Source organism: Notamacropus eugenii, chromosome 3 (assembly GCF_028372415.1).
Source record: "Notamacropus eugenii isolate mMacEug1 chromosome 3, mMacEug1.pri_v2, whole genome shotgun sequence".
NCBI lineage: Eukaryota > Metazoa > Chordata > Mammalia > Diprotodontia > Macropodidae > Notamacropus > Notamacropus eugenii.
In genome coordinates this window covers 295715455-295743178 of record NC_092874.1, presented here as the reverse complement: position 1 = coordinate 295743178, position 27724 = coordinate 295715455, and the positions used below count along the sequence as shown (strand labels likewise).

Genomic DNA, 27724 nt, shown 5'->3' with positions numbered 1-27724 from the left:
ATAACAAAAATGCAGAGGCAAGTCAAACACATTCCATCCTTGGCCATGTCCAAAAGTCCTCCTCACACCCTGCTCCCAGAGTCCCTTCCCTGGGATATAGGGTTGGCTATGGCATTGTTCAGGGGTCTTAGGGCTTTCCAATGTGTTTGTTATTGATACTGTCCTATAAATTGTCTTTGTGATTCCTCAAAGGAATTATTATCACTCTGAGACACCTGCCTGGGGTCATACAGCCAGTAAGTGTAAGAGGGTGATAATAACAATAAAAATAGCTAACATTTATAGAATGCCTACTACGTGCTAAGTGCTGATTATCACCCCCCACCCTGGGAGGTAGGGGCTATTATGATGCTTGTTTTACAGATGAGTAAACTGAGGCAAACAGAGGTTAAGTGACTGGCCCAGGGTCACACAGATGCTAAGTGTCAGAGAAGGGATTCTCCTGGTGATCATGGATTCCGGAGAGACCTTCAAATCCTATCCCCGCCATGACTATCTTTCTGACCTTTCCTATGGCCCATCGCCGCTCCCAGCCTCGATTTCTTCGTCTGTAAAATGGGGATAAATATGAAGCCAGCCCTCGGCAGCCTCCACCGGAGGACTGTGTAAATGTCAGTGATACTGACGAAGGCTGGGTCAGTTTCAGAGCCAGCGGACGGAGGTGGGGCGCGGGGAGAGGGGTGCAGTAGGACTGAGGGGGTGCTCTAGCAGCGAGCCAAGAAGCGACTGCGGAGGAGGAAGAAAGGAGAGGAAAAAAGGGGAGAGGAAGAGGGTAACAGAAAAGAAAGAGAGTAAAAGGAGACCGGAGGAAAGGAGGAGAAAAAATGTGAAGAGAAAAACAGAGCGGAGAGAAAAGGAGGGAAAAAAGAGAGAAAGAAAAAGACCAGGGATGGAGATGTGGGCGAGGAAGAGAGGCTTCGGGAGCGTGGTCCCTTTAAGGCGCCGCGGGTGAGCTCACTCAGCCGGCCCCGCCCCTCTGAAGCTCCTCCTCTCCCCCCGCCCCCCATCCCCCGGCGGCGGTGGCAGCAGCGGCGGCGTCCCAGTGCGCCTGCGCGCCTCCTTAGCGGCTCCCGGCGCCGTTCCAGTCATCTCGGCCCCGGCGGCTGCACGGGCAGCAGAGGGACTCGGGCTCCAGCCGCCGCCACCGCCGCCACGGCCCGCCATGGGCTCCTGAGGTAACTGCCGCCCCTCGCCCGGCGGAGCCGGCCGGGAGAGCGAGCGAGGGCGGGCGGGCCCTTGGGGCCGGAGGATTGGGGGGCCGAAGGGGGCGGGGCCGGGAGGAAGAGGAGGCGATGTGCCCCCCCCGCCCTCCCTGCGGTCCTCGCTCCATTCTAATCCCCCCGCCCCTCCTGCCCGCTCCGTTCTAATCCCCTCGCCCTGCCCTGCCCTCTCCGTGCCCGGGAGCCCCGGGCTGCTCTTGGGCTGTGGGTGCACTGACCCTTCCCCTCCCCGGGCGCGACGTGGCGTGGCGTGATGGTCCATCCCCTGTGCCATTGGACCTCCCCGTGGAGGTGTCCTGAGGGCTGAGTGATGGGGGGGCGGGGTAACTGTGGGTGGGGGAGGAGGATCCTTGCCAAGCGGGTGGGTGGGCGTCCGAGAGCCCGGGCGTGGTGCCCAGCCTTGGGATGCCCGAGGTTCAGGGGTGGGAGAGGTCTTGGAAGTCTTCAGACCCGATATACCAGCCCCGTTTTGCAGATAGGGAAACTGAGGTCTACAGAGGGTGCCTTGTGACTTAGCCAGCCAGCAGGTTTGGGCGTGTACGTGAGAGGGTTGGAGGTAGGAGCTGGAAGGGCCCTCCGAGACCCCTAGCCCACCTGATCGTGGGAGAACTGAGGAGGTTAGGTGAGCGACTTGCTGAAGGTCACGAAGGTATCAGAAGTGAGATTTGAACCCAGATCTTCCAGCTACAGCGCCATGCCTCCATGGATCTCCTAAACCTAAATCCAAGGACTATTTCTGCTGCCCTGGAGCACACTCTGGCATTCAGTCCATAGGCAGGGGTGATGGCGGCTTCCTCAATGGCTGTCACAACTACCCTGCCAAATCAGCCCGATGGTGTTTTATAATCCTGCTTGACAGATGAGGAAACTGAGGCTTAGACGGTAAGTGACACAGCTAGTGAGGGTTGGAGTGGGGATTTCAGCCCAGGTCTCTTCCCCTTCAAGCTCCATTATGCTCCAGAGAGGCCCCAGAAATAGCTATGGGGCACATAATTTGGTTCATGAATCCTTTATTAAGTGCCTCTTGTATACCCCATAATCCAAGGTGCTAGGCCTGGCACCTGATTGTAGGTAAAGGGTGTCACCACACCTCCCCACCCCTAGTGGTCTCTTGTGGTCCAAAGTTCTTCTGGGTAAGAATGGGGAGGGGAAGACCCTTTAGACCTAGATCAACTTTTGGGGCCTGCCTTGGAGGCCCCAAGAGAAAAAAGTCCTTCTTGTGTTTACCATAATTCTCCTTGCTTGTGTGAAAGAGTAGTTTTGTGTGGTGGGATCCTTGGGGTGATGGGTGGGGAGGTAGAGAATCCTAATGGCTCCCATTTATGTAACTCCGGCTCTGGTCCTTGCTCTGTGTGGGATCATGGGCAAGTTACTTCATTTGTCATGGTGGGCTTCAGTTTCCTTCTTTTAAGTAGATAAAACTTATATTTTAAAACCTGGAGTTAAAAATAGATATTCTATTTTAAAACACATTGTGAACTTATATAAGCTGAACAGCTTTCTCCATGATCTTTTAATTCACATCCTTGGTATGAAAGATGTTATTAATATTCACTATTTCATTTTGTTTTGGGGTGGGGATATGTGAAATGCTAATGCGTTTGGTAGTGTTTGATCAATCTGTCTGTGTAGGCTTGGCTCAGCTCGGTTCAGCTCACAGCAATGTCAGGTTGCTATCAGATATACCCACCAGGCGTGTCTTGGTTGCTTGTGAGGAGACACAGGTGTAGGCTGGAGCCTGCCTTCCTAGCTCTGGGGCTTTGGGAGAGATGGGTGTGGATGGGAGGGGCCCCCTTTGGGTTTGGATGCACACCTTCACTCGAAATGCCAGCCTCTGGGCAGCTGGTGGAAGGGATGGAGAATGCCTCCCCTAATGTGGGCTTAGGGATACCTGAGGTAGGGCTGCATGTGTGGCCCCCATGTGCTAGGATGGGTCCTAGCCCTGTGCTTTCTGCTGTCAGAGGAGAGAGAGTATGTGTGCCCCCAGGGGCTGGGATCTAGGTAGCCAGACAAATAAGCTCACACTGCACCTGCCCAGTGGGTGGCTTGGTCTCAGAGGGAAGGTCTCTGGTACCTGGTGTTTATAGCTTCTCTTTAAGCCGCCTGCCTCATCCCCTGTCAGTCCCTCTCCTTCCTTTTCACTGGATTGGATGTTTTCAGTGCTCAGGGCTTGTCTAGCCCAGCCCTTATTTTACAGATGAAGAAACTGAGGCTTGGAAAGGTGGTGGTCCACCAATGGAACGGTGGCTCCTGGTGTGGAAAAGCTAGCTAGGAACAGAAGGGAGAACAGAAATAGGGCTCCTGGTCCTCAGCCTAGTACTCTGCCCTTGACTTGGATGCACTGGAGGTGGGTCATGTCACAAATGAATTTGTGAGATGGGGGAGTCTTGGCCAAGGCTGCTGGGGTGGGGTGGGGGTAGTGACCCCTGGAGCTTGTCATTTGGAAGGGAGGTGAACCAGGGATATGTGTGTGAAAGGCATGGTGGGGAGCCTGGCCTCCCCTCTGTCTGCCTCTTGAGTTTCTGTTTTCTCAGAACGAAAATGGCAATGATGATAGATAGTATTTGTGGGATGGGAATCTGAGTTATTATTAATGATAATTTAGTGGCCCTGGGTGGGGGCTGCAGGCTCTTTTTTCAAGGAGGCTTTTGGCCTTTTCTGTGGATCTGATGAACTGAAAAGACCTTGAAAGACCTGGGCTTACCGGTAGTGTTTTATGTTTAACCATGGAGGTGACTCTATTGTCAGGAGGGGCTTCCCTTGTGCTTTGATCCTTTTTAACAAGATAGCAGAGTTGGGTTGTTGTTTTTAATATCATCTAGATCTCTCCCTGTATGTTGCTTTCTCCTCTTAGAGACCTGTCTCGTATAGCAACTTTTTAAAGAGGGAGTGAAAATGACAACTCAGCAAAGACAAAACATTTTAGGAAATCTACTGTTGCATGCAGTGATGTGCCCCCATGACCCCCCACCTCTGTGAAGGATCAGAAGAGGTGACTTCTCCTTGGATCATGTTTTCATGTTTGTGGTCAGGAGGGTCAGCCGGCCTCTTTGCCCTCCATGCTGGAAAGTCTCTGGGGTAGAAATGGGCACCAAGAAGGGAGGGTGAGGCCTCTCACAGTTTTGAAACCTAAATAACAGCCTATGCCCTTCTTCTTCCTTGAAATCCTGTAGTTGTTGTAGTGTTGTAAGCTCCTGGAGGTTAAGGAGTGCTCTCTCAACCAACTCTGTGTGCCTCCCCGTACCTCACATGCTCTCGCCAGACGGTTAATTTGGCAAATGGAGATTTTAAGAAATCTTTTATTGCTGCCTTTCCTTTACACTGATATCCATTTCCAATGATTCTGAACCCTGGGTAGAACCTTCCTGGGCAACAAATCAGGCTGTTGGCCAAGTTATTCCACACTGTAGGCCCCCTCACCCTTTGGAGAGGATGTAGGCTGCTCCCCTGGGTGGCCCTCAGGAATCCCTGCTGGGCACCGAGCTGGGCAGGGTTCTGAGGGCTTTCCATCTGCTTTTCCTTCTAATTCGGGTGGTCTCTGCAAATTGTTCTCCCTCTGCATCCCTTCCTAAGGGCCTTTTCAAGTTCCCCCAGATTCTTGATGTTTTATTGTTTCTAATGGTCCATCCCTCTGGGGTCCTCAGCTAACCAGGGATTTGTTAAGCATCAACTTTGTTCCAGGTATTTGATAAACCCTGGGAATACAGGGACACAGGAGTGAAAGGACAAGTGTAAATCCTGGGGTTTACAAATTAAGTGAGAGACAATAAGCAGGTCCTTCTACCTCAGTTTGTTTGACCTTTCTCTAGTTAATGGGCACTCATCACACAATGGTTACTAGAACTGGTTTTATAAATGTGTCTCTGACCTCCTCCCCTCTTTCTCCTCCTTCTCCTCTCCCTCCTCCTTGTGTTCCTTCTCTTCCTCCTCCTCCATGCCTAATAACGGTGTCCTTGGGTCAGAGGGGACACACAGCTTCATGACTTTTCAAGTTGTGTTCCAAGTGGTTTTCCAGAAAGGCTGGGCCAGTTCACTGCCCGCCCTCCCACAGCACCTCCAGCAGTTGTCATCTCCCTGTGTTGTCATCCTTACTAATCTGATGGCTTCGAGATGACAGCTTGGTGGCCCTTGAATTTGGATTTCTCTTATTCATTTGGAGCACCCTTGTGTGTGGCTCCTGACCTTTGGGGAATGGCTCTTGTTCTCATTTCCACCTCGTACATTTTCTGCCCCAACACACCAGCCATCCTGCAGAGTAGAGGGCATACCTGGGAGTAGCTGGGCCATTCTTCACGTTCATGTGGCCATCCAGTGATGACAACTGTCAGCCAGGGTCCTGTTACTCCAGCAGTCAGCAGCCTGGGTGCGTGGGCACGAGCCCCTTGTTCGACTCCTTTGCCCTGGCCGCCATCCCTTGGTGGGCTCTTTGAAGGCAGCAACCAGGGTTTTTGCCTTACTTTTATCCCTGGTGCTTAGTACATCGTAAGCACTTAATAAAAGCTTTTTCCTTCATGAATGCAGTAAGGAGTTTTCCCTTTCCTTCCCATGCCGTCCTTCTCAGCTCACTCTTCAGTAAGAGATGATTGAAGGGCTCCAAGCTGGGCATGAAGGACGTGCTGGGTAGTGGGCAGACATCAGTCTTTTCAGAGGGTTGCCATCTTACTGTTTGTTGATTAGACGCTCTTCCCCCATCTCCCTTCCCAAAGAATGCTGGAAGTATCTCAAGTATCTGTTTTTAGGGATGAGAGTTAATTTTGCTTAGAAAAATGTTATATTTCTTCCCCTCCCCGCCAAAACTTTTACCGTTTTTTGAAATCCCCAAGTATCTCCCTGGAGATACTGCTGTGAGGTGCCTTGGATTTCCAGGCCTAGATCCTCTGGGTCCAGTGGGTAGCAATGGATGACATCTAAACCTCCCTTGCATGACCTGTTGGTCCCCTTGCTTGGATTTATAAAGGAGGGCAGGAAGAGAAAAGAGACCAGAGAAATGGCTTCTTGGCCTCAGCTTTCTCCCTCCCTCCACGACCCTGTTCTTCTTTTCCCTCCCCTTTCTTGGTCCTCCCAAAGACTCTTCAAGTCTTATCACTTAAGCTACTGATATTTTCGCCCCTTCCACTCTGTTTAAGCCTTTTGTTTTATCTTTGAAGACCCCTGTTTGAGTGAGATAAACTCCAGGATGCTATTCAGGAAACTCCTCTACCCCAAGTCTTCCCGTCAGCAGCTGACTGGCGATTGTTTCATTCTGCTACACTTGTCTTACAACGGCTCACCTTCTGACACATAGAGTGCAAGGGGGTCTCGGTGGCGTTCCAGGCCAGTACATCTTGGACAAGAGCTCCCTTCATGAGGTCAGTCACCAGTGAGTGCCCAGCCTCTCTTTGCCCCTTCAATGGCAGGGGGATTCTTAGCAAGTTTTGCCTATCTAGGGTGAGCCCACAGGCTGCTGCGTGGCCCACCACTGTCACGGCTTGGATCCATTCCGGAAAGTATCATCTCTCTCTGGTGGGAGGGAAGGGAAGGGAAGGGAAAGGTCAGTGGAAAAGAAAACTCTTACTGCTCAGAAAGTCACTCTCATCTTTTCTCAAGGACATGGGAAGATTACGTTTCTTACTCAGCTTCACCTCATCAGGGACTAGTCAGGGGAAGAAGATGAGGCTAGGCTGGACATCTAGACTGTGTTTTGGTTGTTTGCCCTCTCTTCTCACCTTGCACAAACTTGTTTCATGAACCAGTGGATGAATTGACAACATCTACACCCAGATACTGAGTGAGAAAGCTCTGGGCACTGACATGTACTGAAATGTTGAATGAGGCCAAGACCATGGGACAAGTACTTGGACTACCCCCTCCCCCCTTCCCCCCACCCCGAGGCTATCCAGTGCCTGGCTCGGAAACATGGGCTTTATTGGTGTGTGACAGTCTGAGCCTGGCGACAGGGCCAGGGAAGTTTTTTAGACGGCCGCTTCCTGGTCCTTCCTGGCTGTGGCGGAAATGGGAAACGGCGGCTCCCACCCTGGAATGGCATCACTTTTCACACCACAGCAGCCACACATTATCAGAGGCACAGTGGATAATGAGAACTTGAAACCATGCACAGCCTTTTGGAAGGGAGAGCTAGGCAGATGCCGTCCATATTCCACAGCATTCATCAGCGTTGTTATCCCAAGATTTTAACCCAGTTCGTTGGCTCCCATACCCGAGTGGCCAAACAGCAGGCAGAATGCTGGCCCTCTTCTTGTTTTTAGCCTGGGTTTTCAGCTTCGAGGCCCCGGGCTTCCACTCCCTCTATTGTCTTGGTCACTATCTGCGTGGAAGCTCCAGATCTTCTTCACTCTGCCTGGCTTTGGCATGCTTCACCTTCCAGACGTGTCTCTTACATGAGGTTCAGGCTCTCCCCAGCTGGGGCCCACCTTCTCCTCTCTTCTGTGCTCGTGCCCACCTGGGCTTGTTTTCCCTCTAACCTCTTTGGGGAGGAGCAATCATGGGACCCTACAGTCTGAACATTTTCTTTTTTTTTAATTTTTTTTTTTTATTTTTAATGTTCTACAATCAGTACCATAAAACTTAGATTTTTCCTCCCCTACCTACCTCCTGCCACCCCCCTCCCTCCCCGAGACAGCATACAGTTGTATATAGGATCTACACATACATTCCTATTGAATACATTTTCACTATAGTCATGCTGTGTAGATGAACTGAAATAAATGGGAGAAATCATATAACAAACTAAAACATAATACACACACACACACACACACACACACACACACACACACAAACACAAACAAACTCAAACAAACATGATCTGAGCATTTTCTTATGCTGCTGGGATGATTCCCCTTACCTCTCTAGAACACCAGTTGGACCAACATTCAGTGTCTCCTGTGTGTAAGAATCTAGGCTGGGCCCTGGAGTCCAAGAGGCCAACTAGTCCAGCTCCCTCATTTTACAGATAAGGAAACTGAGGCCCAGAAAATCTAAGTGACTTCATTAAAGCTGGAAGGGGCCTCCAAGCCCTTCTGGTCTCATTTTCCAGCTGAGAGGGCACAAAGTTTAGATAAGACACCATCCCTACTCTCATGAAATGTAACAGAAGAATATGATAAAACAAATGACCCACCAGACAGCATCACATACTAAAGGCAATAGGGAGTCAGTGACGCAATGTCTGTTCTGTCTAGTGGAGGGAAAAGACCTTCCCTGACCTGACCTGGCCTGGCCAGCTGCCTGCTGAGGAAATGGTGTCTGAACTGGGCCCATGAGGGGGCTAGGGGATCCAGCAAAAGGCAAGTGTGTCTCTGTGTGTGTGTGCACTTGTATATGTGTTTATGTGTGCTTGCGCATGTGTGCATGTGTCTGCGTGCATGGTCTCACACTAACCTTGGTGTCTCCTGCACCTGACTCTGACCTTCATCTACACTATGTGGAGCATACAGCTTGGACCTTGCGGACTGTGTTAATCCACCGCATACTTTTAAAATAACACCAGAAACACATTCCAGATTTCCTTTCAGTAATCAGGGCCCATTGAAAACTTAGTATGTCAGGGTCCTGGGTCTTGATAGTTCTGTGATAATGGGATACTGGCTTTAAAGAGAAATTGACATCATTCCTAGGTGGGGAATACAAGGTTGGATGACAGGGAATCACAGAGCCTCAGTTGCCTGGGGGACAGAATTCATGAAAGGGCAGTGGTGTGAAATCCAGCTAGAAAGGCTGGAGGCCCTCTAGACCATCAGACTGTGGTAGTAGGCCCCTCTGACCAGGCCTTGGAGGCTGGTGCTGCCACTAAGGACCCCTGTACAAGGACACGGAGGCCCCTAGACCAGGCTGTGGAGGGCTACATTTGTTTTAGAGGCAGCGGAAGGGTACCAGAGTTTTCTGAGTTGGAAATGACATGGTCAGACCTGTGCCTTTGGAATATGATCATGGCAGTCATGGAGGCAGGAAGCAGGAGGACCACTTAGAGGCCCTAATGGCAGTGCAGACCAGCGACCCTGAGCTAGCATGGAACAGATGCCAGAGTTGTTGTGGCTGAGACTTGACAAGCTTTGGCAGCTGAGGGGATGTGGGGGTGGGCAGAACTGAGGTTGTGAACCTGGGCAGCTGAAAGTCTCTTGGGGCCCTGGACAGAAATAGAGCCAGGAGAAAAAGGCTAGGTTGGGCTGGAGATAATGCCCTGTGAACTGCCAGGCTGGGGCACTGGGCCTTTTTGTAAAAAGGTGTTTCCTTTCTTGCAATAACATCATTAGTGCCTAGTGCCCAGCCCTTGCTGGCCAGTGGCCTCCCCCACACCTAGCTTTGTTTCACTTACCATCCTGTCTTTCCAGAACCAATTAAGGATGTTAACGAGTCTTGGTTTTTTCATTTCCCTGAACCCTCAAAGCCAGAGTGGGTTAAGGAGAGCAGGGTGCAGTGAATGGAGTGGAATGTGCTGACGACAGTAATATCCTAGAGTAGGGAGAGGGGCTCCCCTCTGCCTGGGAATCCCAACTCACTGAGGGTCCAGCAGGGCTAGGTGCCAGAGAGTGGCTTGGCCCTCAGCCCAGTTGGGCTTCAGGATTGACCAATAAGCTCTGCCCTTAAGGTCTGGAGACCCCAACCTAAACTCCAGGCTCAGAACACAGACTGGGCTTTCTTCCTGAAGGAGCCAGAACCATTTATGAAGCAACTACTGTGTGCTAGGCACTATGCTAAGCTCTGGGGATACAAAAAGAGGCAAAGGAGTGTCCCTGCCCTCAAGGACCTTACAGTCTAGCAGAGGAGACACCAATGAGCCACCTCCAGGATAAATAGGAGATAATGACTGGGGGGAAGGAGTCCTGGGGGAGGTGGGCTTTGATTGGGCACCTGACAGAGGCCTGGAAAAAGAGCTAGCCTTCCAGGGCTGTGGGTGGGAGGCTGCTGCTACCTAGGGAACTTTTTCTCTTGTCTCTAGCCTCCAAGGACAGCCTGCATCTAGGGAGGCCAGGGTTCGAGGACCTTGAGGCTGCTGCTGCTGCTGCTGTTGCTGCTGCTGGTACAGGCAGCCCTCAGGGTCATCATTTACAGGAAAACTGGAGGAGAGCAGTAACCAAGGAAACCTAGGGCTGAGACCCTCTGCCGCTGGCATGTTTGTTTGTCTTTTCTGTGGTGATAGTAACAGGCCCAGAATAGGGAATGGCCCAGGGACAGGATCTTGGTGCCCCAAGGGGAAGGAAGCTGGCTTTAGAATCCATCTGTACTGGCATGTGCCCCCAGTTTAGGTAAATTTTGTTGGAGGGGAATAGCTGGTAGGGCTGGGGACTTGGACTTGCCAGAACAAATTATTTGGGGGCCAGTATTTGCCTTACAAAGAGAACATATTCAAAAATCACTTTTGGCTTCTTTAGAGCAACCATCCATTGTCTAAGAAGGGTTGGCATCTGTAAGAGGACAATGAAGTGGCTACTCTGCCCCTTCTCTGCAACCTGTTGCCTGCCACCCTTTACCCTCTGTGGCTCCCAGGGGAGGGGAGGGGAGGGGAGTGGAGGGGGGAAGGCAGGCTTTTCCTCTGACCTCTGAACCCTGAAGCAGTCCCAGTTAGGTGTGTCAAGACTGGGAGGAAATCCCTGGCGCCTGCTAGCCCCCTGTGAGGTCCCCTCTCTACTAATAGCTAGCCAGCTGTTCTTGTACTTTTGGAATTAGGGCATCAGCAGGCTCCATGAGCCCTTCCAGGCATCATACGGTTGGAGCCCTTCAAGTCTCAGAGGCCTCCAAGACCCAAGTTCCTTTCTGCTTCAGAGAGTGGCCCTGGCCTCCAGGCTCTGGGGGCCTCAGCTTCAAGCTGAGACAATGCCCCCATTTGTGTCTGATATATGTGAGAGAACCTGGAAATTAAAGTGAGATTGTGGAATTCGCTCTCACCCAGTGCAGGCAGGTGACCCTGGGTTCTGGAAGGAGGGGCCAGGCTCTGGGAAGTGGGACAATGCCAGAAGGGAGCTGCCTGGGGAAGTGTGGAGAGGGGGCCAGAGACCTGCTGAGAGGAGTAGCAAAGGGGTGGCAAAGGGCTCAGGGAGGTTGCAGAGTTAAGCTGGAGTTTATGATGTGTGTCCACTTGGCTGGTGCATGAGAGAGTGGCAGCACCACACACTTGCTGGGTAGTTTTGCAGCCTTCAGTCTCCCAGGCCTGGTGTCCATAACTCACTCTCTACAGAGGGGGACGAGAGTCCTCCCCAGCCCTTCTTAATTATCTCCCATGATTCCTCTGGGATGCCCAGGTGAGATGATGCCCTGCGTTGACAGAACCTTCCTTTCTAGTCGTGGAACCTGAATGTTACAGCTGAAATGGGTGCTTAGAGACGGTCCAGTGTAGTCATCTCATTTGGAAGATGAGGAAACTGAGGGTCAGAGGGAGGTGGCCAAGGACATTGTATTTGTAAATAGCACATAGCAGGTGCTATAGAAATGCTCGCCATCATTGTCCTCATCCTTATCATCATCAGTTGGCCACACTGTCAGGTAGGAATCTGCCATGTTGTTTAACTCTGGCTTCTAGCAATGGCTTACTTTGGCAGTGGGAAGGTTCACTTGGTTTCCACCATGATCCTTGTCTGCAGGTAAGGGCCTTCCACAGGAACAAGGTGCTCCCTGGCTGGATGATGGGATAGCAGACCTTCCTACCTGGATGCTTAATGGTACTGCCATTGTGAGACCATGTTGGTTGGGGCCACTTCCTGTGAGGGATCATGATTGTACTTCCCCATGAAGATTTAGTGAGCAATCTCCTGTTCCATTGGGTTCAGCTGAGTGATGGAGGACAGAAATCTCTTCTTTCAAACGATAGGAGGGACTACTGCCCCAAGTCAGCCGGAAGTTCTGTGAGGAGGCTGGCCTAGCAGAGGTCATTTTAGCCAGTGTCCAGTCTTCCTCTTGTTTTGATCCTAGGGATAAAAGGAAGAGGTCTGTGCTATCTGTTATCATCTGCTGATTTAAGGCTTAGAACCCAGCCATGGCGTCATCCAGTGTCAGAAAATCACCGCTTAGATCACGTCACCAATTCTCCATGTGCAGTCCCACCTCCAGCGCCTACACCAGCAGGAGAGTGACTGTGTGATAGTGAGGAAGACCGGGGTCAAGTCTTGCCTTAGATACTAACCAGCTGTGTGACCCTGGGCAGATCATTTCAGCTGTCTGAATGTTAGTTTCTCTTTCTGTCAAATGGAGATAAAAGCATCTAAGGCAGGGGTAGGGAACCTGCGGCCTTGAGGCCACATGTGGCCCTCTAAGCCCTCAAGTGTGGCCCTTTGACTGAATCCAAACTTCAAAGAACAAATACCCTTTATTAAAGGATTTGTTCTGTAAAACTTGGACTCAATCAAAGGGCTGCACCCAAGGTAATGTGTATAAAGTGCCCTGTAAACCTTAGAGCAAAATCTCTTTATAGCTGTTATTGCTGTTTTAACCGCCAGTTGTAACCCATTGCCCTCTGTGCCCCTGGGAACTCTCCAGTGCTGTCTACACTGCTACCCTCAGTTCCTGCCAGGATCTCCTTGCTGGCATCTAGCCTCCTCTTGTATAGCCTCCCCGACCTTTGCAGGGCCAACAAGGCCAGACCATCCTTTCTTGTTCCTCCACCAGCCTCTCAGTCCATCTGAAATTGCACTTCCGTGGTGCAGTCCCCTGCTCAGTCTGGCCAGAAGTGGACGTCTTCCTCTGTACCACATGGCAGGAGCCATGTTGATATCACTTTTTTTGTAGCTGTCTGGTGTATCTGCCATTACCTGACTAGGTAGAAAGCACCTGGGATAGGGATCATGTCTCCTAGAGTGCATTCCCTGAGAGCCTTGACCACAGTAGGTAATCCATAGATATTCTCTGAATGAAATCAGGACCATGACTCTCCTGGGCTTGGCCTTGGCCTTGTGTAATCTGGCCAGCTCAGGGATGGGATCATCTGAGGGAAAGATGGGAGATGCATGTTAGGAATTTCCATGGCCTGGACCCACACTGTGGAGGTTGGGTGCTGGACTCAGGAGTCAGGAAGACCTGGCTGTGACTCCTGCCTCATGTACTTAATAGTTGTGCTAGAAAGGTCTGTAAACCTTTTCTGAGCCTCAGTTTCCTCATCTGTAAAATGGAGATGGTATTAGCTCCCTCACTAGTGAGTGTGAAGGTCATATGAGATCATGGCCAAGGACTTTACAGACCATCAGAGCTCAGGAAGATGCCAGAGCTGGTAGCCTCCCTAATGATTCCTCTTCTACCTCTGATGGGTGTCTCTTGGCTGGATGCCATTGGTGTGGCCCAACACACAATCAGTCAGTTGGTGAGTGTTTGGAGTCTTGGGCTTGAGAGGGGACTCCTTCCAATCCCCACCTGCTCCCTCTCCATCACATCCCCAGCAGGGGGTCATCCTGTCTTTGTGAAGACCTCCAGTGGGAGAACTTGCCACCTCCCCATTGACTGCTCTTGTTACCAGAGGCCTTCCTTATTTTGACCTGAATTCTACCTTGCTGTCCCCATAGTCCCTTACTTCTAGTTTTGCCCTTTTCAAGGCCCAGTGGAAAAGTCTCCTCCTTCTCTGTGAAATCCCTTTGTGCCATGCAAAAATGAAATAAGAATGCCATAGTCCCGCGTGCCAGGAGGCAGCTGGGTGGCTCAGTGGATGGAGTGCTGGGTCTAAAGTTGGGAAGACCTGAATTCAAATCCATCCTCAAATACTTACTAGCTGTGTGACCCTGGGCAAGTCTTTTATCCCTGTTTGCCTCAGTTTCCTCATGTGTAAAGTGAATTAGAGGAGGAAATGACAAGCAGCTCCAGTATCTTTGCCAGGGAAACCCTATGGACACTATTGGCATGCCATGGTCTATGGGGTCGGACACGTATCTGACTCAGAGCACCAGCAGTCTGCAGGGGGCCAGGCTCCTTCCGTCACACATGTACTTCTACTTAACAGCTCTTATAGACGAGTCCTCGCTCTGAGAACTAAGTGTGATAACTCACATTTCTAAAGCCTGTAGAGTTTACAGAGCACTTGGAGCAGCCCCAAGAACTAAGCAGCACACCTGCTATTGTGCCCATTTAGCATATGGGCTCCGAGAGGTCTAGTGACTTGCTCAGTCACCCAGCCAGGAAGGTGCAGATTGAGAGTTCCTTCCACTGCCCATATCTCAGGGTCTCTGGGCAGCCTTTATCTCCTGAATTGCACTGTCCCCTCCCAAGGAGGCCTCCATCCAGATAATGCTGTCTTCAGGAAGCCCCACAGCTCCTTCCCATAACCTGTACATACATTTTACTAGTAGTATCGAATGACAAAAACAAAAAACCCCAGGGAAATTCAGTAACGAGTCCAGATGTTATAGACTGTCCTTGTCTTTGTCAGGCACTGTGTCATTGGCATCTATGTGCCACCGTCCTCCCATGCACCCAGCTTTTCCCTCCTTTGCAGCCCCCACATGGCCAGTCTGTTGCCCAAACTTGCTGTGTCTCCACACCTCCATATCTCTCCTGATATTTTCCCTTCACTGCACTCATACAGCTGCCACCTTTGCTGCTCTTAATTGGTCTCCCCACCTCATCTCTCTCAGCTCCTGTCCATCACTCACATGACTGTCAAGCAGTCTTCCTAATGTACAGCTTTGGCTGTGTCACCCCATCACTCAATAAAGTCCAGGAGCTTCCTTTTACTTCTCAGATTAGATATGACCCCCATGGTTTGGTATTTCAAGCTCTTCACAAAATGGCCCCTTCCTGCCTTTCTCGTCTTGTAATTTTTAACAGTTTTATTTTTCCAGCTAAGCATTTTTCTTTCCATATTACCTCTTGCCCCTGCATCCCTTTGGGGGGTGGGGAGAAGAGCAAAACCCTCATAACAAATTTGCCTAGTCAGGCAAAGCAAGTTCCCACATTGCCATGTCAAAAAATGGATGCCTCATTCTTTGTGTTGAGTCCATTGCCTCTCTGCCAGGAGGTAGGTAGGGTAGCATGCTTCATTATCAGTCCCTTGGGATCATGGTTAGTCACTTCTAGCTTTTTAACTTTTATTTTCTAAAAAAATTATAACTTATTTTTAGTGTGGTTTTATTTTTCAGTTTTGAGCTCCAAATTCGCTCCCTCTCTCTCACTCCCTTCCTGACCCATGGAGAGGGTAGACAATATGATACCAATTATACATATGAAATCATGAAAAACATATTTCCATATTAACCACATTGGGGAAAAAAACAAAAAAAACCAATGAAAGCAAGAAAATTTACTTCAGTTTGCACTCAGAGTTCTCTCTTTGGAGGTGGAGAGCATTTTTTCATTGTGAGTCCTTTAGAAATGTCTTAGATTGTTGTGTTGATCAGAGTAGCCGAGTCTTTTGAAGGTGATCATAGTTACAACATTGTTACTATGCACAGTTGTCTCCTGGTTCTTCTCACTTCACTTTGTATCAGTTCATGTAAGTGTTCCCATGTTTTTCTGAAACTACCCTCCTTATCATTTCTTATAGCACAGTAGTATTCTATGACAATCATATGCCACAGCTTGTTCAGCCATTCCCCAATGGATGGACATCCCTCTGATTCTCATTCTTTGCTGTCACAAAAGGAGCTGCTATCAATATATTTGTACAAAAAGTCCTTTTTCTTTTTCTCAGATCTCTTTGGGGTACACACTTAGTAGGGGTATTGCTATTTCTTGGTGTCTCATGAAGTCATTAGCTTGCCCAATTCCCATTTTTAGGGAATTGTTTTCATCAGTGAACTTTTGTACATCTTTTTCATTTAGCTAATTCTTGTTTTTTAGGAGTTCCTCAGTGAGTTTTTGTGTATCCTCTGCTAAGCTGTAAATTCTCTTTTCAGAATTTTCTTGCATCACTCATTTCCCAGTTTTTCCTCTATACTCTTAGCTCTTATTTTAACTCTTCCAGGACTTCTTGTTGGACTCGGCTTTAAAGAGCATTTTTAGTTGAAGCTTTTTGCTTGTAGGTGCTCTCACACCATTGTCTTTTTCTGAGTTTGTGGTCTAGTCTTCCTTGGCACTATAGTAGCTTTTTATGATTAGGTTCTTTTGTTGTTGTTTGCTCATTTTCTCAGCCTGTTTCTTGACTTTGAGCTTTATGTGAAAGTTGGGCTGTGCTCACCTTAGGGTGGGGAGGCACTGTGCCAAGCTTCAGGCTTTTTCGTGCTGCTGTTTCCAGAGCTAGTTCTAGGAGTCTGCACATTTTGGGTGCTTTGAAGGAGTTGTGATCTGTGGAGAAGTGTGGACACTGCTCACCTGTTGTGTGCTCCGGTCTTTATCTAGGAAAGGCCCCTGCTTCCTTGCAGCCGAAAGTGCTAATGCTCCTCTTTGCCTGAAATGCAATCAGGGTCCCTGCTCCATTGTGACTGACCCCCCAGCACTCCTCTCTGCCCTGAAACTGTGATCCAATTGGCAGTAGAGTTGCCAATCAGCACCAGCTGACCCAGTGCTGGCAAAGGGTCCCCTGGGACCTCTTTCTGACCAGCTGTCTCGTCTCACCCCTTTTCCATCTCTGAGCTGAGAAGTCCTGAAGCTGCTGCTGCTGTCACACCTGCCTCCAAGGCCCGTCCCAGTTGCTGGTGTGGCTCTCCAGGCCAGCCCCCAGCCCCCTGTCATAGGCTCTCCTACAGACCTTTTGGGCTGGATAAATTTCTCATACTGACCTTTTGTTGGCTCTGTTGCTCTAAAATTTGATTTGAGGCATTATTTGAAGTTGTTTGGAGGGGAAGGCAGGGAAAGTTCAGTTCTGTGGCTGCCTCAGATCCGCCATCTTGACTCTGCCTCCCTCCCCATTTCCTGCATTTTTAGGCATTGCTCCCCTTCATACCCTCCATAGGTCACTTGGCCTCCTTGCTGTCCCTCTAACACAGTGTTCCCTCTCCCATCAACATGATTTGCCCAGCAGTCCTCTATGCCCGAAACATTTTCCCTTCTGCCTCTCAAAATCCCTAACTTTCTTCAAGGCTCCACTCAGATCCCCCTCCCTGTAGGAGCCATTTCCCCATACCCTTGGCCGCCAGGACCGTCCTCTCCCAGATTCCTTTGATATTTACCCAGGATATGTTTTGTCTGTATCCACTTATATTCCTGCTATCTCCCCTTAGAGAAAAGAAGCTCTTTGAAGGCAGAAACTGGTCTTGCTTTTTTTCTTTAGCTTTTTAGTGCTTAGCAGAGGACTGGCCACCTAATGAGGTCTTCCTAAGTACCTATTGACCGATTGCCTGGCTGAGAATTAAGGGACCTTCCCAGAGTCAGAGCCAGAGTGGGACACAGGCAGTTCTTCTAATTGCACAGCCCGCCTTCTACCCACGGACCTGGCCCCATATAAGCATGTTTTTTGTATTTCGAATAGTTAGCAATCATGTTGCACTTTAAAATGTATGAAAAACTGTACAGGTAGCTCATTTTCTCTTCACCTCAGCCCAGGATCACTCTAAGTAGTAAGGAACAGAGCCAGGATTGGAACCCAGGACCGTGGTTCCAAGGTAGTCTGTAATTAAATGCTGGGTGAGTGGCATGGAGAAGCCTAGAGTCTGAGAAAGAGGCTTTGTGGAAGAGGTGGGATTGGGGGAGCTCACACCAGGCCTGAAATTGGATGTGAACAGAGGCGGGGCATGGGGGAAAGCCTGGTGTGGCTGGAGGTGGGTGGAAGTAGAGGGTTCCTGTAAAGCACTTGTTAGTTGGGGAACAGAGGGTGAGGGACCTTGAATGGCAGGCCAGGGAGGCAGGAGTTCTCTTCTTGGCCTCTGGGTTTGAGGACTGGCTCTTCCCCTTATGACTGTGTGACTTCCATTTTCTGGGCTTCCTGTTTTCTGCATCTGTCCTGGATTCGAGAATTTCCCAGGTCCCTTTTAGGCCTAATCACATGGTTCTCACCTCCTTCTAGAGGCTCTGTAGGTCTTTAAAAGGAGCAGCAGTAACACAGAAACTCTGTATTAAGCTACCTGGATTGAGGTGGACTCTCAGATCTCTACGTCTCTCATGATGGCTCAGCATTCTTCCTAGACCAATGGGGAATTGGTGGCTACCAGAGACATTCAAGTGCCAGGTGGTTCTAGAGCCCTTGGGCCTTTGAATAAGGGCTTCTAGGGAGAAGCAAAACATTCTCCCTCCCTGCCGTACTCCAGCCTTAGGTGATCCCGTTTCAAAAGGTTAACCTGTTTGGAGCTCCCTAGCCCTCTTTCCTTGGAGGAGGACCCACTACTGAGTTTGCTGACCTATGGTGATGTGGCACAAAGGGCAGTCACACACACACCAGAAATTAATAGAGCAGATAAAGTTGTATGGGAGCTTGAAAGAATAGCTATTCCTGAATATAGGAGACTGGAAGCAAGAGAAAGGGAATCCCTTCTTTTCAGAGGCTTGAGTCTATTAGCAATCATGAGATGCTTGAGCAGAGTTTAGGTCAAAGTCTGTTAGCATGGGACCAGACAGAGGAGGGACTTCTTTTTTTAAAAAATCATCACTTCCCAAATATTCTGTAGATGTGCATGCTAATTTGTTGTAAGTTTAGCATGGATGTTGTGGGTGTTACAGCTGTGTGAGAGAACTCATTATGGGTAGATCTCAAGAGGCTTTGATCCTTTGAGATTAATGAGAAAAACTCGAATTTAGAGGAGTTTTTGGTTTTTAAAAATTAAAATAGAAATGCCTTCCCCCTTTACTTCCCTTCCCCAAGCATATTCAGAAATTTATGGTAGTCAGGAGTTAAGAAAAAACAGAGAAGAATAAGGCCAAGGAGAAGACCCAGCAGAGGAGAAAGATGAACTAACTAGCTTGTCACAATTAGCAATCTGCAGACTTGGCAGTCTGACGCTAGGGAGTGGGTGGGTGGCAGTGGCCCATTTAGAACAGGCCGTGGTGCATCAGATGGGACTTGCTCTTCCCTGGCTGGTTGGGATGTGCTGCTGTTAGAAACATGAGCTTCATCTCATAGTCAGACTTCTAGGATGAGTACTTGGGTTCAGAGGAAATCATAGATGGAGACAGTTGGAAGAAACCATCAATCAGCCACCCGTAGGAAACCCTCCATGGGCCTTCCCTCCCAGCCAGTGACCTCAATTTTGTTCAGTAGCTATTTAATATCTAATAAATTATAATGTACTATCTGTTATATAGTTAACATATATACATTTTTAAGATACATCAGGCACATAATAGGCCTCAGGGAGACAAAAATGCCCCTTGCCCCTCAAGAAATTTGTATTCCACAAGGAGAAAATAGAAAATAAACAGAGAGTAATGGGAGTGGGGGGCAGGAAGAAGGGAAGAACTTCCTACTTTACCAAGATGGCAGCCATTTCTGTGAGCACCCTCTTTTCTAGTTCTCTATAACTTAGAATCTCTCATGTACTCAACCCCCTTCTTCCTTCGTATCTCAGGGATTGAGTTGGCCTTCCTTCTTGCCAAGAGTAGTTCCTTTCTGCTTGTGCCCTTGGCCTTGTCCCCTCTGGGATTTTGCTGCGTTTCTGGATCCAGTGGTCTTTTCTCTCTTTGTCTTCCTTGACCTTCCTGTAGCATTTGACACCGGAAACTATGGTTGCCTCCCTAGTCATGTACCTGTGTGACCCCTCCTTTTAGGTCATTTAACTGCTCTGGCTTCCTTGACATGAGTGTCTCCAAGGTACTGTTCTTGGCATTCTCTTGTATTTCTGAACTCAGTGTCTTAGAGATCTCATACCCTGCCAGGGCATCATCATTATAAAAAATGCCTCCCTGCTCTAAGCATGTAGGTGTGACTGGGAGGCAGCATCTGCCAGGGGAAAGAACATTGGCTCTAGAGTTCAAACATCGTGGATTCAGATCTCCATCTGTCAGCTTTGTGTGACATTGAGCAAGTCCCTTAGTTTCTCTGAGCCTCAGTTTCCCCAGTTGTAAACTGAGATTGGCCTTCATGACCTCTGAGGTCTCAAATCTATGATTTCTCACCTGTGCTCTGCTCCCACATGTCTGACTTCCTGCTTCTTCCTCAACACTTTCAAAACTGAAAGTCCCTCAGAATTGGTCTTGTGTCCTTAAAAGATGACCTGTCCAGGTCTCTCGGTCTTGAAACCTTGGATCTTTTCTTGGTTGCTCCCTTCCTTCTCACTCAGCCCATCCAGTCAGTCACCAACCTTCCCAGTTCACCTCCATGCCATGTCTTGCCTCCTACCCTGCTTCCCTACTCTCTTAGCCAATGGCTTTCTCATCTCATGCTTGCACTGAAAGGTCTCCTGGCTTTCATTCTTGCCCTTCTCTGTTCAATTCTTTCTGCAGCTGCCTTAGTTAACTCCCTTACCCAAAGGACCGAGCTAGTCACTCCTTTACTCAGGAACCTGAGGTGTCAGATTCCCTGGTGCCCAGGGGATAAAATGCAGACTACCCAACCTGACATGCAGGGCCTTCCTCTTTCCAGCCGTCCCTCACTCTCCTTCTAATGACCGGAGCCCTTCCCTTAACCCAGGTTCTTAAACTGATTTGTGTCATGGACTCCTTTGGGACCCCTTCTCAGAACCTTGTATTTAAATGCATAAAATGAAGTACATGTTATTACAAAGGAGACCAATGACACTGAAATTCCAGGCCTGGAATGTTCTCTCTAATCTGCTCAGACTATTGACCTTCTGACTTGCTTAAGTCCTAGTTGGCCTCCCAAGGCAAAGGCAGACCACTGCAGGGTCTTGGCCAAGAAAGCCCCCAGTAGGGGTACAGTTGAAGTGACTGTAGGACTACAAAATCCCACCTTCCCCTGGATGCCTCCCCCACCCTTCCTAATTCCTCTGCTTTTCCTCTTTTTATCTTGTATATAGCTTACTTTGTATGTTTGTTTGCGAGTTGTCCCCCCCCCCCACCTGTAGATTGTAAGCTCCCTGAGGGCAGGGACTGTCTTGCATTTTTTTATACCTCTGCCCTTAGCCCAGTGACTGGAGCCTAGTAGGTGCTTAATAAATGTTTATTGATTGATTAAAATAAGTTCATGGACCCCAAATTAAGAACCTCTGCCCTACAGCATTCTGCCCTCTCCCCTCATGTCTGCTGGCCCCCCATGCCCAAAATAAACATCCCCCCCACATCCTTCCCTCCTGGCTCACCTTGGGTGGCACGTCTATCACAAAGCTTTCCCTGATTCCTTCCTCACATGGATCATCCTGAGGCACAGGCCTGATCATAGCAAGCAAGTCAGTAAGTTCCAGGCACTCCTCTGAAGCTCCAGGATCCAGTATCACAGCCTGTGTTTGATGTTCGAAGCCCCCACCACCCTGTCTGGTCTTCTTACCCCTGGCTCCCACATGTACATTTCTCAGGATGCTGGTCCTGGCTGGTCCTTGAACAAGACCCTCATCTCCTGCCTCTGGACATGTGATCTCATTCACATTTGTTGTTATGATTATTTCCTGTGTATTTCCCTTCATCCTATCACGCCCTCCATTTATGCTTTGCTTTCTCCTTTCACCCTGTCAAGCCTCATCAGAGTTTTGCTTCTGAACATCACTTCCCTCAATCTTCCTTTCACCTCTTACCTCCATATAGGGTAAGACAAATTTCCACCCCCAACTGAGTGTGTATGTTATTCCCATTCTGAACCAAATCTCTGACTGTGCCTGATGCCCAGAATGTGCTTTCTTCTCATCTCCCCTGGTGGCTTCCAAGCCCCAGCTAAAACCTCCCCTTCCCCCTTCCTTAATCCTCTCTATGCTAATGCCTTCCCTGGGTTAATTATCTCCAGTTTATCCCCACATATCTTGTAGGTGTGTGCCTGGTGTCTCTCTGATGGGGACTGGATGCTCCTTGGGGCAGGTGCTGCCTTTTGCCTTTCTTTGTACACACTGTGCCTGGCCTGTATATCAGGCACTTAATAAATGCCTACTGACTAAGTGCTTTGTCTAGATCTCTCCTTGTCACATTGTACATCTCATCATCTCCCTTTCCCATTAAATTCCATGCACCTTGAGGCAAGGAGCCATGTTGTTTTTTATTTTTGTATCTTAGAAGCAGCTGGGAGTCGTCACTATGATAGAAGGCTCTGCTTGGAGTCTGGAGGAGCTGAATTCAGGTCCTCTCCCAGATACTTACCAACTGTATGCCCCTGGACTCTTCTGTCTGCCTCAGTTTCCTCTTCTGTAAAATAGGCATAATAACACCTCCTCTTCCCTCCCTGGGTTGCTGTGTCAGGGCCACTTTGCTTTGCAAATGGAAAGGTGCCTTCATGACCTTTACCTCCACATCTCCATGCCTTGTATGTACTTTGGCAGCTCAGAGCTCTCTGGGCACTCCCTTCAGACCATCCATACTGTAGCGGGATTATCACCAAGGCTACATCTATAAGACGCTCTAACATGTTTAGAGTGTCTTCCTCATGTTTGCTCACTTGATTGGTCCCACAATGCCTCTTGTGGCTTCCCCCCTCCCCATACCTGTGTCCTTCTATACATACTGAAAGCCTCCACATCTCCTAGATACCAGCGCTGTGCTTGGGCTGTCAATGTGTTGTCCCTCACTCTTGCTCCTTGTTGGTCCTGCCTTCATCCTCTCTGATGATAACTGTCTCACCCACTTGTGCATGGTTCTTCTCTTCTCCCCATGTCAGTGCCTCTGTGGTTTTTTGGGTGACCTGTAACATCCATTCTTCAGAGGCTGATAGTCCGTGACCCAGAAGCATTCAGGATCCTCCCCTGTGGCGGGGGGAGCTCCCTGGGCCATTAGGATTCCACTCAGGATGCCCTTCTTATCCAGGTGCCTGACCCCTCTGGCCAGCCCTGGCAACACCTCTTGTTTTCTGACTTGCTCTGGATTTAGAATCAGGTTAGTGTTGATCTCAGGGCAGTGTTGACCAGTCATTGTCAAGGTCACAGCTTTCAGGGAATCTCCTAAAATTTTAACAAAGGCATGAAGGACACCTCTGCAGCAGGGTCTTCCACTCATCCCTCTTTGAATGTCCTTCTTACAAGTCAATTCCTCATCTTCCCCCAATGGGCGGCTCCTCCCAGCATCACTTCTGTGAATGACAGGAATCATTTCTTTAGTCATCGAGCACTTAGTGAGCCCCAACTGCATGTGCTGGTCTCTGTGGATGTAGACACCTGTAGTCTTTGCACCCAGACTCAGTGCTGCTGATTGTGCATTGTCTTTCCCTCCATGGGATGTCTGGCCTCTGTACCTCCAGCATCCTCCTCTGTAATCCATCCTATCCGTAGGGAGAGCAGTCTCTCTGAAGCCCAATTTAACTCAGATCACCCCCTTCCTCACTGGTACTCAGAATTTCCCAAATAAAATTCCAGCTCCTTAGCTTGCCATTTGAGAACTCTTCTCTCCTCCTACTGCCACGGAGGGGGGATGACTTGCTGTTTTCTAAGAAAGATTTGAACTTTGACCCAGGCTTTGGCTCTGACTGTAGGGATGCTGGAGCCCTGAGGTCCCATTCCTGCCAACTGATGCCCTCTTCCTCTCCAAGGACAAGCTTTTAAATTCTGCCTTAGGCTTAGAGTTACTTGTGTCTATTTACCTGTAGACAGAGACCGAGCCTTGTTCATCTTTGTCTCCCTCTAGTGCCTCGACCAGGGTCTTGTACAAAACAGGCACTCAGGGAAGGTGAGGCTCATGGACGTGGTCCTGTGGGCTCTGGGGATCCTTCTCTGTTATGTTCTCTCAGAGGAAGTCCCGAAATGGGAGTGCCACTGAGAGTGAGATCTAGAATGTTTTCATTTCCATGGAATTCTGAGGGAATGGTGGGCTGGCCTTCATGGACTTGAGCTCTGAAAGACCAGAGGTCATGTCTGTGAGCCACTGTTCCCCATAGACACCACAGTCTGTCTGACTGAGGCTTGCTCAGTCTCCTCATCTATGAAATGGACATCTTGCCACTTGTGCTAACATCTTAAGGTTGTTGTCCAAGAGCCCTTTGTAAGTCCTAGATGTGCTGGGTCATAGGGTGGGAGGGTGGGGAGGGGGTTGGTATGAGAGCAGATTGACCCTGCTGGAAGACAGGTCATGGAGTCCTCTTCATTGTTGGCAGAATTCCTTCAAAAACTGGTGCCTGCCAACACTTTGGGGTCCTGAACTCCAGCCAGCCGGGATTTTCCCCACATGCACCTGCTTCAAGGTTGGGACATTGGGCAGAGGAGAAATATGGAGGCCACTAGCCCTGCCAAATTCGAGAAGCTCATTCCTCCTGATCATCTCCTCCTCTTTAGATTCAGACCCATGTCTGTTGGGGGGGATGGGGATGGGGGAAAACAAGGCAACCAACCCTCACTGTTGTCTAGTCCTGCTGGAGAAAGGAACTGAGTCTGTTCCAGTTCTTTTCCCTTTCTTTGGCTAATCTGGCCAATGCCTGACATCACACCTGCTAGAGCAATGAGTGTATTTCCAGGACCTGATTGGGTGTCTTGGTTGTTGGTAGTAGGACTAAGGCTGTGACTCATGTGCTGGAGTCAAACACCCCATCTGGGGATCTTGTGATGCCTCCTCCCCCTTCTGGAAGTGCTGAGAACATTTTTTAGATGGGTGATTTGGACTCTCTTTTTCTCTCTCTCTCCTTTTCCTTCTTTTTCCTTTCTTCTCTTTCTTGTCGTTCCTCCCTTCCTCTTTCATCACACGCTCTGGAGATACTTGCAGACAGCCTGGGGTGGCTCTCATAATATCAGGGTTGGGCATTGCAAGTCTAGCGTTTCTGAGAAGCTCCAGTGTGGAACCAGGTATCACAGCCTGGGTGAAGCTGCCATCTTTCTTGTCTCCTCTTCCACCCACACATCTCTCTTCCCATCTTCTCAAGGCTCTTGATCATTGTAAGGGTCTTTGGGCACACTTTTACAACCTGCATGGAAATTAGCACTACATGGCCTCTTCTTTCAAGGAAGTCCTGGGATGCCCTGACTTTGGCTTTGGGAGGTATTGGCAGAGCTGAGTGTGTTCATTGTGAAGCCTGAATAATCTAGACAAATTCCATGATTTGCAGTGTTTCCTGGTAGGTCTGTGCTGCCTAGTGCCGGACATCTAACCAGGTGTGGTTTCCCCTTCTGGTTTCCACTGGCTTCTGGGTAAAGGGATTACAGAGGGCTGCCCAAGCTCACAGTCAGGAAATAAAAGGGTTTCTGTGACTTTGTTTGGAATAGTAGAAAGCAGCTGAGAAAAGAAAGGAAAGATTCGCCACTGTTCTGAACTTGAAGTAAGTAGCTGGGAGCCCAGAGTGTAAAAGAAGTGAGGAGAGGGTCAAAGGGAGAAGCTGGAGGAAACCTTTGGGTTTGGCCCAACAGAAGCCCATCTAGAAACTTAGAATCTCTAGAGTAGGGGGTTCGTAACCATTTTTGTGTGTCCCGGACCCCTCTGACAGGTAGTCTGGTGAGCCCTGTGGACTCCTCGGAAGAGTGTTTTTAGATTTAAAATACATTGGACTACAGAGGAAGCCAGCGGCAATGTATTTTTTAAACAAGGTTCCAGAACAGTTTTAAAACCCCTACTGGTCTCTGCCAGCTGCACAAAGCTCCTCCCCAGCCTCCCCTCCCCTTGGCTGGGCCCTGGTTAGTGTTAGCCAGCTGCTGCATCACTGCCATAGGCAGCCCCTCTATTGCTGAAAAACTGTGTCTTTAGACGTTCTTTCTTGATACTGAGTTGAAATCTGCTTCCCCTCATGTAACTTTTGCTCGTTAGCTTGAAGTCTGTCCCTGGAGCCCAAGAGGAGGCAGATGGCCCCACCCTCCATCCCCTGCCACTGTCAGAAGAATCTTCCTGAGACATTACTCTGACCATTGATTCACTCCCTTCCTAGGAAGCCTTCCCTCATTCCCTGTTGGCTCAAGATTAAAACAATTCCTTGGCCAGGCACTGAAGGCTCACCAGAATCTGGTTCCAAACTCCTGTTCTTGACCTGGTCCCTGCCCCTCACTGGGGCCCAGACAAGTTTCCATTCCCTTTTTAATTGACCCAAGTCTTCCTAGGTTCTCTCCAGTTGGATTCAGTCAAATGGCCAGCTGTACCTGAGGACCTAGAGGGCCACATATGGCCTTGAGGCAGAAGGTTCCCCACGCCTGCCCAGGTCATCTTTGTCTATCCAAGGTTTATTTAACACGGGTCCTACCTCCTTCCTTCGTGAAGCTTTCCCTGATTCTCTCCCCTGCCATAGTGGTTAGCACATTTTCCCTTCTTATAAAGTACATGCCTTGTGGGAGTTTTTAAATCAGTCCCTATTTTCTCATCTCCTTCATATGAGCCCCCCCAGCCCCAGTTCCTGGCTCTCTCATCAGAAGATCTAGGCATAGAATCAGCTCTGGCTGGGAACTGAATTGAGGATTATCTGATCCAGCCCCCTGCCTCCAGAAGTTGAAGGTATAATGATCAAAGATTGAGAGCTGGAAGGGACTGGAAGGCTGAGTTCAACCCCTTCATTTTACAGATGAGGAAACTGAGGACACAAAAGATTATCACCTGCCTAGGGTCCCACAGCTAGTGAATGCCTGAGGCAGGATTTTCCTCATTGGAGTTCACACCCTACCCACTGCACCATCCTGCCTTTTTATGGGTGAAACATCCGGATGCCTTAGCCAAGGCACAGTGAGCGGAATTGCTGCCTGCCTCACACCGTTTTTTGTTCCCTTATGTCCCAAACACATGGCTTTTCAGATCAGTCTGGTTCAATTCCAGCAGCTCATTATTAAGTTCTTCTTTGTGTTTGTTGATTTTGCATTTCTGGTCACTAGGAGACTCAGCAGTTTGGGGCAAAATGGCATTGTTTCTGTGCCATCAGAGCACAGTGGGTGCACACTGAAGCAGCTGCTGGTCAGGTTTCTGACATTTCCAGACAGCAGGTGGAGGAATTACTCCAGCTTGGGAGGACGATGCTTACTGGCCTGCCCGCAGGGGGCAGCAGTGAGCCCTGGGCCACAGCCTCTGGACTGAACCTTCGTTTCAGGGTTCACTCCTTGTGTTCACAGGCCATGGGAATGGGGCATGTTCTGGGGCATGTCCAGGAGGCCCTGCGTGGTGTTGTTTGCCTGATCTTGAAAGTGGGCATAAGGCCTCTTTGGTTCATCCCGCACTCTCCCAAGCTAGGCCCCTGGATGCTGTAGAATAAGCCATGGGCTGTAGGCATAGCTTCTCAAGCCTCAGTTTCCCCATCTGTGAAATGGGCCCAAGCATTATATAACAGTGCATCTATATAATTGGAACAAGAATTCATCATGGTTTTATAGGAGTGTATGTGTGTGTGCGTGTGTGCGTGTGTGCGTGTGTGCGTGTGTGTGTGTACACACATGTGGTGGGGTAATGTTTCTGCGGAAGTTGGGGATAAGGATTGAGAACAAAGGACAGGGAAGTTTCACGATGACAACTCTACAGATCAAGTCCCTTTGCTAAGGAAGGCTACGTGTAGGCACGGCCCAGGTGAATGGAGGACCGAGGCTACTGGGCAGGGACATCTGTGCCCCTCTGCTTGGCATTCATTCAGAGCCAGTCTTCCACCTCACTCCCTGGTGCAGACTCTTCCGTCCAGTGACTCCTGGTCTTCCGGCTGGTCTGAGAACAAAACATCCCATCTTCGTCTTTCCCTGTGCCTCCTCCACTCTGCC

The 27724-nt window shown here is 49.4% G+C and overlaps 1 protein-coding gene across 5 annotated transcripts in view; it reads left to right on the top strand.

The window, feature by feature from the left end:
* Positions 1–1005: 1005 nt before the first annotated feature.
* TMEM184B (transmembrane protein 184B) overlaps positions 1006–27724 on the top strand; it is a 50165-nt gene continuing 23446 nt past the window's right edge. For 2 of the 5 annotated variants that reach the window (XM_072656092.1, XM_072656088.1), the window contains exon 1: positions 1006–1175. The gene's annotated coding sequence lies outside the window, so the exon portion shown is untranslated. Of the gene's footprint in view, positions 1176–1695; positions 2103–3417; positions 3568–27724 lie in introns of those variants that run through there. The other 3 variants (XM_072656093.1, XM_072656089.1, XM_072656090.1) reach the window with 3 other exon arrangements.